Here is a 14520-nt window from a genome sequence, read left to right as displayed (position 1 = left end):
GTATATATGTGGGTGTCTGGTTTCGTTCTCTTAGAAACGGCTTCCAGAAATTACTGTGGGCTGAATCTACAAAGCTGTCTGAGGACTGCAGGAACCATTTTAAAGTGTCCCAATAAGTTGGTCACGGGGTCTGGTGGCCATTTTGAATGCCCCTTTTTCCTAGGCTTCTTTTAAAATAGTCTTTAAAATCATGGCCTCTTCTGCCATTCGACCCTTTATAATATAAAGTTCAATTTTGCGAATCCTACACTCCCCCCTGATGATACTGCAACTTGCTTGGAGTATCATAATTCTGGGTGAGCAAAATTCTCTGACTTTCATAATCAAACCATCCCTGGTATTTACCTATCTATGACCCCACGACACATGCATTTCCCATTTCAGAAAAACCTAGTGTACATTAAGCATCTATAGATGGCAATACTTCAGATGTGAAATTTGACCTACTCACTTCCAGGCGTGGAGGGGGGCCTAATGCCGCTACATCACCTGGTGCATACACATTATCTTTTAATAATAACAACACATCTAATAAACTTCGGGAATAAAAATAAAGTACACACACGAAAAATCAAATGCACATGAATACATATCAAAATAATACAGAGGAGGGCGGGAAAACTTTAACTTTATACAGAGCAGCAAAAATCTAAATGGGTGTCTCTTCTTCTACCCGCACATAATGCTCCCTCCATTCCCCTCTGTTCTCATACTTTTGCGAATGTTTGACCCTTTTACAGTGTACAAACAGTAAATAAACTACAATGATAACCTGACACACTACAAGAATGTGGGAGGCTATCCTAATCCAAGAAGGGACTTCTATACTAGTGAACAGGTCCCACCACGGCGGGGTCACTCTATCCAATATATCTGCCCCTATCACTAAAGTCTTCTGCTCCAGTGTATAGAAATGTTTCTGTGAAACAACAACGGCTTTTAATATCTTGGTGAGGTGTTCAGGCAGAGGGGGAATGATATATCCAAAATGTGCAACGAATCGCTTCAGATCGGTGAAATTCTCTTTAACAGTGATGTGAACAGTGGAAGGTTCAGGAATGGGGACAATTCACTCTTGGGCCACTTGAACTTCTGCCCTGGGCTTGAAACACAAGCTGCTTTCACTAACCGGACAACAACCGTGCTGTCCATGTTGGTAGTGGGGCGCTGCAGTGGTGACACAGTATGTCCCAACTCATTTATATGCCACCTGTGGGGGCACATGGCCTTGTGCCATTGCCTCCATGGTGCAATTTATAGGCTTCGCGCCAGCAGTTCTGAACCCGCACTGTGGTTTTGAATGGGCATTCAAGTGCTGGGGACAGAGGATGATGTGTGCTCCCTGTAATGATATCAGCAAATAGTGATGGTATTTGCCTGTGTGATTATTATGCCTTACCAGCATATTTGCCTGTTTGATTATTTATGCCTGACCAGCAGAGGGCATGTGAGAGAGAGAGTTTAGTTTTAGCTTCGTTTTAGATGATCTCTAACATGGTGTCTCCTGTAATGCTGTTAACTGAGTTGAACATACTTTAGATTAAAAGACATTCTCTTTCATGATTGTGTCGTCATTGAACCCACATACAAATCAATACACTCCCCGGCTCCGGCACCCCGAGAGGTCGGTACCCGTCATTGCATGCTCCCATCGAATGACGTAAGGTGGGACCCCCGTGTAGCGAATGTGCGCACCCCCCTGAATGACTCCAATGTTCTCCACCCTGTATACCGGGGTGGGTTTAGCTGTCTTTCTCATCACCGGCATTCTTACCACTATACCCATAATGGTGTGATTAGACCGTCCACAGTCCACTGGGACTGGGTCGGCCTCTGAAGCTAGTCTGAGCTGGCACAGACTCAATGCATTCTCAAAAAGGTGGAGGGCTGCGAGGTGCTTGTTGCTGATCCAGGAGGGGACTAAACCTTGTTTCAAATCCTCCAGATTACTGTGGCCCTCGCCCAGTAACCACGCCCCGTACAGCACACAAGCTTCGTTCTGCACAGCCTGATCAGACGCATTCCGATCCTCCCTGATGAGAGCATTTACCGTTTTGGCATGTTTCCCCAGCTAAGCTATTATCTCTTTTAAGTGTAGTGTCATGGCCTGGTCCTCATGTAACTCAGAACCCACTACCTTATTCACGTCAGTCAGTATCTTTCTTAACTGTGTTTTCAAACCATTGATCTGGGTTTGCAGTTTCACATCATCCAGTGTGTTGATGATGGAAGTTCCTGCATTAAAAGCTGTGAAAATATCATTTACTGCACCCCTTCCTTGCCTCCCTATCCTGTCCAAGACCTCATGTGGCGTGGTGTACAATTCGGCTCTGTCGACATCGGCAAAGTCAAATTCGTAAAACTGTTTAAACATGTTTGTTAACAGGACCTGGTATAATTGCTCCGTTTCCCTGGGGCACCACTCTGGCAACCGCAACTCGGTGAGGTTTAAAATCACCGAAGCCACCGCGTAGTGCACCCCTTGGTACAGCACCTGACCTGTGGGTACCAATACCAATCCGTTCCCAGGCCCCATTGTTGTGGTGGGGCACCCTTCCTTGAGGGCTTTAGCTACCGGAATTGTGGGCAGGGGCTTGCGGGGTCGGGTGATGAGCTCAGTGGCGTTTACTGGGATCTGAGAGTATGGGACTCCGCACGCCCTTGTGCTGACGTCCCACCTCATTCCTTGTCCAGCACCCTGCCACTGCCTTTGGAAAAAGATCGAGATGCCTGTGGGGCAAGCGCGTTCTGAACCCCACATACAGATGTAGATCCCCTCATCTGGTTCCCACCATTTGTCCCAACAGACACTCAACCCCCCCTGAGTTCCCGTAATAGTCCGATGGGTGTTGTTACCCAGTCTTTCCCATTCAATTGTGGAGTTCTTCATGGTGCTGCTCAACTTGAGCAGCCACCACCAGCGCTTCAAAGGTACATGTCCGTTGCAAACAAGGCAAACCTTCTTCCCGGCGGTGACGCTGATCCTGGGTGCGATGACCCTCACCCTGGGGCACATCAGAGACATTTCTCTGTATGCAAACCCCGTCTGGCTGGAGTATTCAGTAGAGTTCGACCCCAGCCAGCCTGGCCATCTCCCTTCATGGAAGTATACGGCAGTCTCTTCAGCGTCCCATGGGCCGGTTCCATCAGTCGCGACGGGGCATCTGCTGCCAGAGCATCCATAAATGGTGGAGTCCTTAGTGCGGCCCCGATAGGCCCAGCTCCATCCGATCATCATGAACGCAACGAGGATCCCTCTCATCTTTCTCCTGGTTCCTGCAACAAATTAAACAATGCTGCCAGGCTCCCGAGAGATTCTGGCTTAGGTGAAGGCACGATCGGATCTTTCGACCTCGATCCAAAACAACACACATACTGAGCAGATATAAAACTACTTATAACTCTTATCATTTAAATATATACACACCTTAAACTTAAAACTTTAACTTATCTTATGTACAGCGCCGCCTGTCCCCGGGCGGCTTGCCTAATCCATGATTGGATTGCAGCTCGCTGCTCCCTGCGGTGGGGCTGCAGTGACCTGTGGCTTCGGTTCCCCGCAGCCTTTTGCTGTCGATCGGGGACTGCGTTTTGTCAGGGATTTCTCAAGTCGGCGTTTACTGAGAACGGGGGAATCGGGCCAAGGTTTTACCGGCTGAGGCGTTCGAGTCGACCTCCTCCAGAATCGTGTCAAGGGCGGGGCCTTGTTGTTCGGGCTCCTCCTCGTCCGAGTCCCAGGCCATAGGGGAAGCCTCCCCCCAGGTTGGCGGGGCAGCTTCCCCTTCCAAGCAGGCTACAACGCCAGCTTGTGTGGTCTGTGGCTCATCGCACACCTCAGGCTGAGGATCTTTACCCTCAGACCTGGCTTCGGTTGCTGATTCTCTAGCACCTGGTTTAAACAGTTTACACTGATTGATGTGAAACCATCTATTGCGCCAGGGCACCTTCACTGTGGGTGTGGCGGGGATCAGTGGATCTTGCACCAATTCCGGTCTATCCTCCTGGTCTACGGCTCTCTCACCAGCGCAGAGGGTTAGACCCAAGAATTTTACTGCTCACCGGCCGACCCGCGCATTCGTTGGGTTTTCCTTGACACTCTCTATCCCTTTCACACTTGTACCCACTCCCCAGAGACAATGATTTCTTAGGTCCATGTGGATCCCGTGGGCTACCAAGAAATCAGATCCAAGAAACCCCGTTCCATCCCCCGCCTCCCACTTCATTAGTGTACACCTGCACGTGGTACAGAGTGGTCCTAAATGAATGGAGAGGGGAAGGGAATGCGTGCCAGTCCGTTCCTCGCCCGTGAAGCCCGATAGAAGGTATGGAATCCCGGTGGATAGAGGTGAGGCCGTAGGGTCATCTGCATGGATCACGGTGCACGATGCTCCCGGATCCACCAGATAGGTCCCTTTCACCTCCTCCACCTCCATCTCCACGAGAGGTCGTCTCCATACATCATATCGCAGCGCAAACAAGTAAACGGGCTGCGCCGGCTCTAGTCAAGTGGGCACAGCGGTCGGGGTTTCGGGAGCGACAAGACCAGTGGTGACGGCTATCTTCCCCTGCGAAATCATCAGAGACCGCATTGTCTCTATGATTGATTCAATCGCAGCGGGATCCATAAAAGCACCAGCTCCTTGTTCTGGGGAAGGAGCTACGGCTTGGGGTTGGGCTGGTGCTGGGGCAGCGGTCTGGGCTTGGGCTTGGGCTGCGGGAAATTTTGCTTATTAACCTTCCACGGATTTCTACAGTCCTTGTGCCAATGTCCCTCCTTCCCACACCCGTAGCAATTGAGTTTGGCTTGGGCAGAGCGATTCCCCTCCTCACGACACTCCTTCTTGCTTGGGGCTGCGGGTTTTGCCTCATGCACCTTTCCCTTCTGTGGAGGTGTTTCCTGACCTCTACAATTCTTATACGCAACGTTGAGCTGGCGGAGCACCATCTCCTCCGTGACACCGGGACCTTGGGGATCAAACCATGATCTGGCCAGGGCCCGTATCTGTGGCAAGCTGTTGGTAACCAAGCAATGGAGCCAGTGAACCCGCTGTTCGTCATTCATTGCAACCCGTTCAGGCATGCCCGGACAGCTGCGTCGATACACTGGCCACAGCCTTTCTGCGAAAACCCGTGGGGGTTCTCCAGATAGTTGTACGGTCCCTTCCACACGGTCGAACGGACTACCGTTGTCCACTCCCATTACTTCTAGCACTTCCTCCCTGAGATCCGTATACCCTTTCCGTCCCCTCTTACTCTCATCTGAGAGGCACTGAAGGATTGTGCAATCCACGGAGAAAAACAACAGTTTCACCTGTACCTGTTCATCTCAGTCATTAATGGCTGCTGTTTCCTCTATCTCCCTGAAATGAATCGAGGGATCTCCCTTTACTGTGAGTCATGTGAGGTGGCTCACCATGGACCTTAATTGCGGGGCAGCGTAGGGCACCACGAGCTGGTTCTGGTGGGGTCCGACATCGCCATTGGCGGCGTTGGGACCGAACCTCTGGTGTCGAGCGGGACACATTGGTGCCGGTCCCGGCTTCGCTACCAGTGGCTGTTCTTCCTCACATTCCACCTTGGCTACCTCCTCTTTTACCACCACCTGTTTTTCCGGCCAAGTATCACTATAGCTTGGCGGTGCTGAGGGCTCGGTGGCTGGTACCACAACTACTTCAGCTGGAATCGGCTGTTTTGATTCCTTTGAAAAGTCCATGTGACTGGCTTTCGGGCTGACGAGACACACCATGCCTTTTGCCTTAACCAGGGCCGTTCTTAGGTCCTCTATGGTCTTTTGGCAGGGGCCGTGGTCTGTGCTCTCAAACCCGTGCTCGAGGGCTAGCTTGTAAGCTGCCTTAACCTCCACTACTCTCTCCTCCTGCGCTCTTAGCTGTTGTGCGAGGCGGGCGTTTTTCTCCTGGATCCTCGTTTGATTGATGTTTGCCTCAGTAACCTGTCACTCAAGGTACTCTATCCTAGCCTGATGTTGACTAGCTACCACTTGACGTTCCTGATTCAGCACTTGAAGCGCTGTGATGAGTTTTTCCCCACCCATGGCCTTTTCCTCTATCTCTGCTGCCTGGGTTGTGATCCTGGCTGCCTGTGCTGCAACGACCCGGTCCAAGGTCTGGACCTGCTTCTTGTAACACATCAGCCACACTGCCTTCTCCACTGACTTCTTATGCTCTTTGCTGTCTGTCGACCTGATGGCTGCGTCCACCGGACGCCCATCCAGTAAGAGATCGGAAATCCACTGTTTATTGTGATTTACCTAGCCAAAGACATAATCCGCTATCCTCTCATCCATTGCATTTCGACCATTCAAACTTGGATCTATTACATTGCAATCCTGCTGCCAGAGTCCTGCCGCGGTCGCCATTTTCTGTAAGGGGTTTTAGATCGCAGAGGTTTCTCTCTCTAGAGGCCTCTCTCTCTTGCACAATAAAACCTTGAGTGGTTCAACCCACTCGCCCCTTAGATTCTATACTCTGGATTTGGGGCAGGAACTACAATGTAGAGATAACTCTTATAGACCAAGTTTGATGAAACAAAATGAAATTTTATTGCATATGGTAACACAAATCAAATGCAAACAAATAAGAGAGTACATGGGAGGGAAAAACACAAACAAATCATAACGACACAATACTAACTAAGGCAAATACAGGCATATTATACTCTACAAAAATCATAATGAAATGGGGAAACACACGGAACATCGAGGGATAACAACTCATGTTAATTATACCCTTAAATATCCACCCCCTTAAACCTATCTAGATCTGATTATGGAGGGCCAGAAACATGCTCACCAATCCAACTAGGAAGTGCAAGGTTTTGAAACCAGTCTGCGTTTGATCCTTTCAGGCGTCCCATCTCCACGTGGATCATGGAGTCCCAGCGAGCTGCGCCTCACCTCTCTCCTGAGGTGGGGGTCAGGGACGGCTGCTCGACCTCGGCATCTTCTGTCGTTTTTTTTCTTGTCTCTTCTTCTGGGCCTGGGGTGGGTCGATGGCCTCTCGTTTCGTCAACGGCCCGGGGTTGGTCGATGATCTCCCGATGTTTTACCCCGGGGCAGGATGCCGGCTCGAACGACCTTCTTGATGGTGGCTTAGTCTTCTTCTTCTACCTCTCCGTCGATGGAGAGGAGTCACTCTGATCTTCACCCAAAGCGGCTCCTCTTTTCCCCAACTCAAAAGCTGGACAGGCCTGCAAGCTGGAAAGCTGAAGATAACCCAATTCCTACCCGTGTGTTCTCTCAATTATACTTCTTTCCAGAAGCTCTTACCTCGCACCAAATCAGGTTAGTCTTTGTTTAACTTTTGGCGGGCTTGTTGCACAACGGGGTAGTTATTATATTTTAAACTGTTCTTGGATGGCCGGTAACGGGCCATCTCTGGTCTGGAATGACCTTCATTGTTTTTAATGTCCTGGTGATGTCCTTAATGGGCCCTTGATGCTCTTCTCATGAATATGAAACTGTTCCCTTTTGTCTGGGTCAACATTTAGATGGTCTTTATCTACAGGCCGATCTCGACTGGATCTGCATCCAATCTATATGTACATGTGGGTGTCTGGTTTCGTTCTCTCAGAAACGGTTTCCAGAACTTACTTTGGGCTGAATCCACAAAGCTGTCTGAGGATTTGCAGGAACCATTTTAAAGTGTCCCAATAAGTTGATCGCGGGGTCTGGCGGCCATTTTGTATGCCCCTTTTTCTGGGCTTCTTTTAAAATAGTCTTTAAAATCATGGCCTCTTCCGCCATTCGACCCTTTATAATATAAAGTTCAATTTTGCGAATCCTACACTCCCCCCTGATGATACTGTAACTTGCTTGAAGTATCATAATTCTGGGTGAGCAAAATTCTCTGACTTTCCATAATCTAACCATCCCCAATATTTACCTATCTCGGACCCCACGACACATGCATTTCCCATTTCAGAAAAACCTAGTGTACATTAACCATCTACAGATGGCAATACCTTGGAGTTAAAATCTGACAACTTACTTCCAGGCATGGAGGAGGGCCTTATACCCCTACATCACCTGGTGCATACACACTATCTTTTAATAATAACAACAGATCTAATAAACTTCAAGAATAAAAATAAAGTACACACACAAAAAATCAAATGTACATAAATACATATCAAAAATAATGCACAGGAGGGAGGGAAAACTTTAACTTTATACAAAGTAGCAAAAATCTAAACAGGTGTCTCTTTTTCTACCCGCACATAATGCTCCCTCCATTCCCCTCTATTCTCGTATTTTTGCGAATGTTTGACCTTTTTACAGTGTACAAACAGTAAATAAACTACAATGATAACCTGGCACACTACAAGAATGTGGGAGGCTATCCTAATCCAAGAAGGGACTTCTATATTAGTGAACAGGTCCCACCATGGTGGGGTCACTATATCCAATATGTTTGCCCCTATCTCTAAAGTCTTCTGCTCCAGTGTATAGAAATGTTTCTGTGAAACAACAACGGCTTTTAATATCTTGGTGAGGTGTTCAGGCAGAGGGGGAATGATATATCCAAAATGTGCAATGAATCGCTGGAGTTTGGTGAAATTCTCTTCAACAGTGATGTGAACAGTGGAAGGTTCAGGAATGGGGACAATTCGCTCTTGGGCCACTTGAACCTCTGCCCTGGGCTTGAAAGAGAAGCTGCTGTCACTAACCGGACAACAACCGTGCTGTCCATGTTGGTAGTGGGGCACTGCAGTGGTGACACAGTATGTCCCACCTCCTATATATGCCATCCTATATATGCCACCTGCGGGGGCACATGGCCTTGTGTCATTGCCTCCATGGTGCAATTTATAGGCTTCGCGCCAGCAGCTCTGAACCCGCACTGTGGTTTTGAATGGGCATTCAAGTGCTGGGGCACAGGATGATGTGTGCTCCCTGGTTCCAGCACCCCGAGAGGTCGGTACCCATCATTGCATGCTCCCATCGAATGACGTAAGGTGGGACCCCTGTGTAGCGAATGTGCGCACCCCCCTGAATGACTCCAATGTTCTCCACCCTGTATACCGGGGCGGGTTTAGCTGTCTTTCCCATCACCGGCATTCTTACCACTATACCCATAATGGTGTGATTAGACCATCCACAGTCCACTGGGACTGGGTAGGCCTCTGAAGCTAGTCTGAGCTTGCACGGACTCAATGCATTCTCAAAAGGGTGGAGGGCTGCGAGGTGCTTGTTGCTGATTCAGGAGGGGACTAAACCTTGTTTCAAATCCTCCAGATTACTGCGGCCCTCGCCCAGTAACCACGCCCCATACAGCACACAAGCTTCGTTCTGCGCAGCCTGATCGGACGCATTCCGATCCTCCCTGATGAGAGCATTTACCGCTTTGGCGTGTTCCTCCAGCTCAGCTATTATCTCTTTTAAGTGTCGTGTCATGGCCTGGTCCTCATGTAACTCAGAACCCACTACCTTATTCTCGTCAGTCAGTATCTTTCTTAGCTGTGTTTTCAAACCATTGATCTGGGTTTGCAGCTCCACATCATCCAGTGTGCTGATGACGGAAGTTCCTGTATTAAAAGCTGTGAAAATATCATTTGCTGCACCCCTTCTTTGCCTCCCTATCCTGTCCAAGACCTCATGTGGCGTGGTGTACAATTCGTCTCTGTCGACATCGGCAAAGTCGAATTCATAAAACTGTTTAAACATGTTTGTTAACAGGACCTGGTATAATTGCTCCGTTTCCCTGGGGCACCACTCTGGCAACTGCACCTCGGTGAGGTTTAAAATCACCGAACCCACCACGTAGTGCACCCCTTGGTACAGCACCTGACCTGTGGGTACCAATACCAATCTGTTCCCGGATCCCTTTGTCGTGGTGGGGCACCCTTCCTTGAGGGCTTTAGCTACCGGAATTGTGGGCAGGGGCTTGCGGGGTCGGGTGATGAGCTCAGTGGCATTTACTTGGATTTGAGAGTATGGGACTCCGCACGCCCGTGTGCTGACGTCCCACCTCATTCCTTGTCCAGCATTCTGCCACTGCCTTTGGAAAAAGATGGAGACGCCTGTGGGGCAAGCGCGTTCTGAACCCCACATACAGATGTAGGTCCCCTCATCTGGTTCCCACCATTTGTCCCAACAGACACTCAACCCACCCTGATTTCCCGTAATAGTCCGATGGGTGTTGTTACCCAGTCTTTCCCATTCAATTGTGGAGTTCTTCATGGTGCTGCTCAACTTGCGCAGCCACCACCAGCGATTCAAAGGTACCTGTCCATTGCAAACAAGGCAAATCTTCTTCCCGGCGGTGACGCTGATCCTGGGTGCGATGACCCTCACCCTGGGGCACATCAGAGATGTTTCTCTGTATGCAAACCCCGTCTGGCTGGAGTATTCAGTAGAGTTCGACCCCAGCCAGCCTGGCCATCTCCCTTCATGGAAGTATACGGCAGTCTCTTCAGCGTCCCATGGGCCGGTTCCATCAGTCGCGACGGGGCCTCTGCTGCCAGAGCACCCATAAATGGTGGAGTCCTTAGTGCGGCCCCGATAGGCCCAGCTCCATCCGATCATCATGAACGCAACGAGGATCCCTCTCATCTTTCTCCTGGATCCTACAACAAATTAAACAATGCCGCCAGGCTCCCGAGAGATTCTGGCTTAGGTGAAGGCATGATCGGGTCTTTCGACCTCGATCCAAAACAACACACATACTGAGCAGACTTAAGACTACTTATAACTCTTATCATTTAAATATATACACAACTTAAACTTAAAACTTAAATTTAACTTATGTACAGCACCGCCCGTCCCCAGGCTGCTTGCCTAATCCATGATTGGACTGCAGCTCGCCGCTCCCTGCGGTGGGGCTGCTGTGACCTGTGGCTTCGGTTCCCCGCAGCCTTTTGCTGTCGATCGGGGATTGCGTTTTGTCAGGGATTTCTCCAGTCGGCGTTTACTGAGAACGGGGGAATCGGGCCAAGGCTTTACCGGCTGAGGCGTTCGAGTCGACCTGCGAAGAGGTACTTTGGACATGGCTCCCTTAGCGAACAGACCTACGGGTGGGACTTTAGCTCTCACAGCCCGTGGCTCCTCCATGACTGCCGGCTTCGGCTCCCATCCTTCAGGCTATGCCCCTTTGGGATTTGGGCAGGCTCCTTTAGCGAGTGGACCTGCGGGTGGGACTTTAGCTCTCACAGCCCGTGGCTCTTCCACGACTGTGGGCTTCGGCTCCTCCCCTCAGGCTCCGCCCCCTTCAGGATTTGGGTCTGTGGCAGACGACTCCTCCTCACCTGTCCCTACAGGTGGAGAATCTCCGCCCCCAATTTCTACCTCCCCCACGCTTGAGTCGAGGGTGGGACCTCCGTCCTCCGACTCCACCTCCTCCAGAATCGTGTCGATGGCGGGGTCTTGTTGTTCGGACTCCTCTTCGTCCGAGTCCCAGGCCATAGGGGAAGCCTCCCCCCAGGTGGGCGGGGCAGCTTCCCCTTCCAAGCAGGATACAACCCCAGCTAGTGTGGTCTGTGGCTCATCGCACGCCTCAGGCTGAGGATCTTTACCCTCAGACCTGGCTTTGGTTGCTGATACTCTAGCACCCGGTTTAAACAGTTTACACTGATTGATGTGAAATCATCTATTGCGCTGGGGCACCTTCACTGTGCGAGTGGCGGGGATCAGTGGATCTTGCACCGATTCCGGTCTATCCTCCTGGTCTATGGCTCTCTCGTCAGCGCAGAGGGTTAGACCCAAGAATTTTACTTCTCGCCGGACGACCCGCGCCTTCGTTGGGTATTCTTTGACACTCTCTATCCCTTTCACACCTGTACCCGCTCCCCAGAGACAATGATTTCTTAGGTCCATGTGGATCCCGTGGGCTACCAAGAAATCAGATCCAAGAAACCCCGTTCCATCCCCCGCCTCCCACTTCATTAGTGTACACCTCCACGTGGTGCGGAGTGGTCCTAAATGAATGGAGAGGGGAAGGGAATGCGCGCCAGTCCATTCCTCGCCCGTGAAGCCCGATAGAAGGTATGGAATCCCGGTGGATAGAGGCGAGGCCGTAGGGTCATCTGCATGGATCACGGTGCACGATGCTCCCATATACAGCAGATAGGTCCCTTTCACCTCCTCCACCTCCATGTCCACGAGGGGTCGTCTCCATACATCATATCGCAATGCACACAAGTAAACGGGCTGCGCTGGCTCTAGTCATGTGGGCACAGCAGTCGGGGTTTCGGGAGCGACAAGACCAGTGGTGATGGCTATCTTCCCCTGCGAATGCATCAGAGACCGCATTGTCTCTATGATTGATTCAATCGCAGCGGGATCCATAAAAGCACCAGCTCCTTGTGCTGGGGCAGGAGCTACGGCTTGGGTTTGGGCTGGTGCTGGGGCGGCGGTCTGGGCTTGGGCTTGGGCTTGGGCTGCGGGAAATTTTCCCTTATTATCCTTCCACAGATTTCTACAGTCCTTGCGCCAATGTCCCTCCTTCCCACACCCGTAGCAATTGAGCTTGGCTTGGGCAGGGCGATTCCCCTCCTGACGCCACTCCTTCTAGCTTGGGGCTGCGGGTTTTGCCTCATGCACCTTTCTCTTCTGCGGAAGTGTTTCCTGTCCTCTACAATTCTTATACGCAATGTTGAGCTGGCGGAGCACCGTCTCCTCCATGACACCGGGACCTTGGGGATCAAACCAAGATGTGGCTAGGGCCCGTATCTGCGGCAAGCTGTTTGTAACCAAGCAATGGAGCCAATGAACCCGCTGTTCGTCGTTCATTGCAACCCATTCAGGCATGCCCGGACAGCTGCGTCGATACACTGGCCACAGCCTTTCTGCGAAAACCCGTGGGGGTTCTCCAGATAGTTGTACGGTCCCTTCCACACGGCCGAACGGACTACCGTCATCCACTCCCATTACTTCTAGAACTTCCTCTCTGAGATCCGTATACCCTTTCCGTCCCCTCTTACTCTCATCTGAGAGGCACTGAAGGATTGTGCAATGCAGGGAGAAAAGCAACAGTTTCACCTGTTCCTGTACATCACAGTCATTAATGGCTGCTGTTTCCTCTATCTCCCTGAAATGAATTGAGGGATCTCCCTTTACTGTGAATCGTGCGAGGTGGCTCACCATGGACCTTAATTGTGGGGCAGCGTAGGGCACCACGAGCTGGTTCTGGTGGGGTCCGACATCGCCATTTGCGGCGTTGGCACCGAACCTCTGGTGTCGAGCGGGACACATTGGTGCCGGTCCCGGCTTCGCTACCAGTGGCTGTTCTTCCTCACATTCCACCTCGGCTACCTCCTCTTTTACCACCCCCTATTTTTCTGGCCAAGTCTCACTATAGCTCGGCGGAGCTGAGGGCTCGGTGGCTGGTACCACAACTGCTTCAGCTGGAATCAGCTGTTTTGATTCCTTTGAAAAGTCCACGTGACTGGCTTTCGGGCTGATGAGACACACCATGCCTTTTGCCTTAACCAGGGCCGTTCTTAGGTCCTCTATGGTCTTTTGGCAGGGGCCGTGGTCTGTGCTCTCAAACCCGTGCTCGAGGGCTAGCTTGTAAGCTGCCTTAACCTCCACTACTCTCTCCTCCTGCACTCTTAGCTGTTGTGCGAGGCGGGCATTTTTCTCCCGGATCCTCGTTTCATTGATCTTTGCCTCAGTAACCTGTCACTCCAGGTACTCTATCCTAGCCTGATGTTGACCAGCTACCACTTGGCGTTCCTGATTCAGCGCTTGTAGCGCTGTGATGAGTTTTTCCCCACCCATGGCCTTTTCCTCTATCTCTGCTGCCTGGGTTGTGATCCTGGCTGCCAGTGCTGCAATGACCCGGTCCAAGATCTGGGCCTGCTTCTTGTAACACATCAGCCACACTGCCTTCTCCACTGACTTCTTATGCTCTTTGCTCTCTGTCAACCTGATGGCTGCGTCCACCGGACGCCCATCCAGTAAGAGAATGGAAATCCACTGTTTAGTGAGATTTACCTTGCCAAAGACATAATCCGCTGTCCTCTCATCCATTGCATTTTGACCATTCAAACTTGGATCTATTACATTGCAATCCTGCTGCCAGAGTCCTGCCGCGGTCGCCATTTTCTGTAAAGGGTTTTAGATCGCTGAGGTTTCTCTCTCTAGAGGCCTCTCTCTCTTGCACAGTAAAACCTTGAGTGGTTCGACCCACTCACCCCTTAGATTCTGTACTCTGGACTTTGGGGCTGGACATATAATGTAGAAAAAACTCTTATAGGCCAAGTTTGATGAAACGAAATGAAATTTTATTGCATATGGTAACACAAATCAAATGCAAGCAAATAAGAGAGTACATGGGAGGGAAAAACACAAACAAATCATAACGACACAATACTAACTAAGGCAAATACAGGCATATTATACCCAACAAAAAATCATCATGAAATAGGGAAACACACGGAACATCGAGGGATAACAACTCATGTTAATTATACCCTTAAATATCCACCCCCTTAAACCTATCTAGATCTGATTATGGAGGGCCAGAAACATGCTCATCAATCCAACTAGGAAATGCAAGGTTT

This window comes from Somniosus microcephalus, chromosome 1, assembly GCF_052327205.1.
Source record: "Somniosus microcephalus isolate GS21.2 chromosome 1, FLI_Smic_1.0, whole genome shotgun sequence".
Taxonomy (NCBI): Eukaryota; Metazoa; Chordata; class Chondrichthyes; order Squaliformes; family Somniosidae; genus Somniosus; species Somniosus microcephalus.
Note: the sequence above shows the minus strand (reverse complement) of the source record.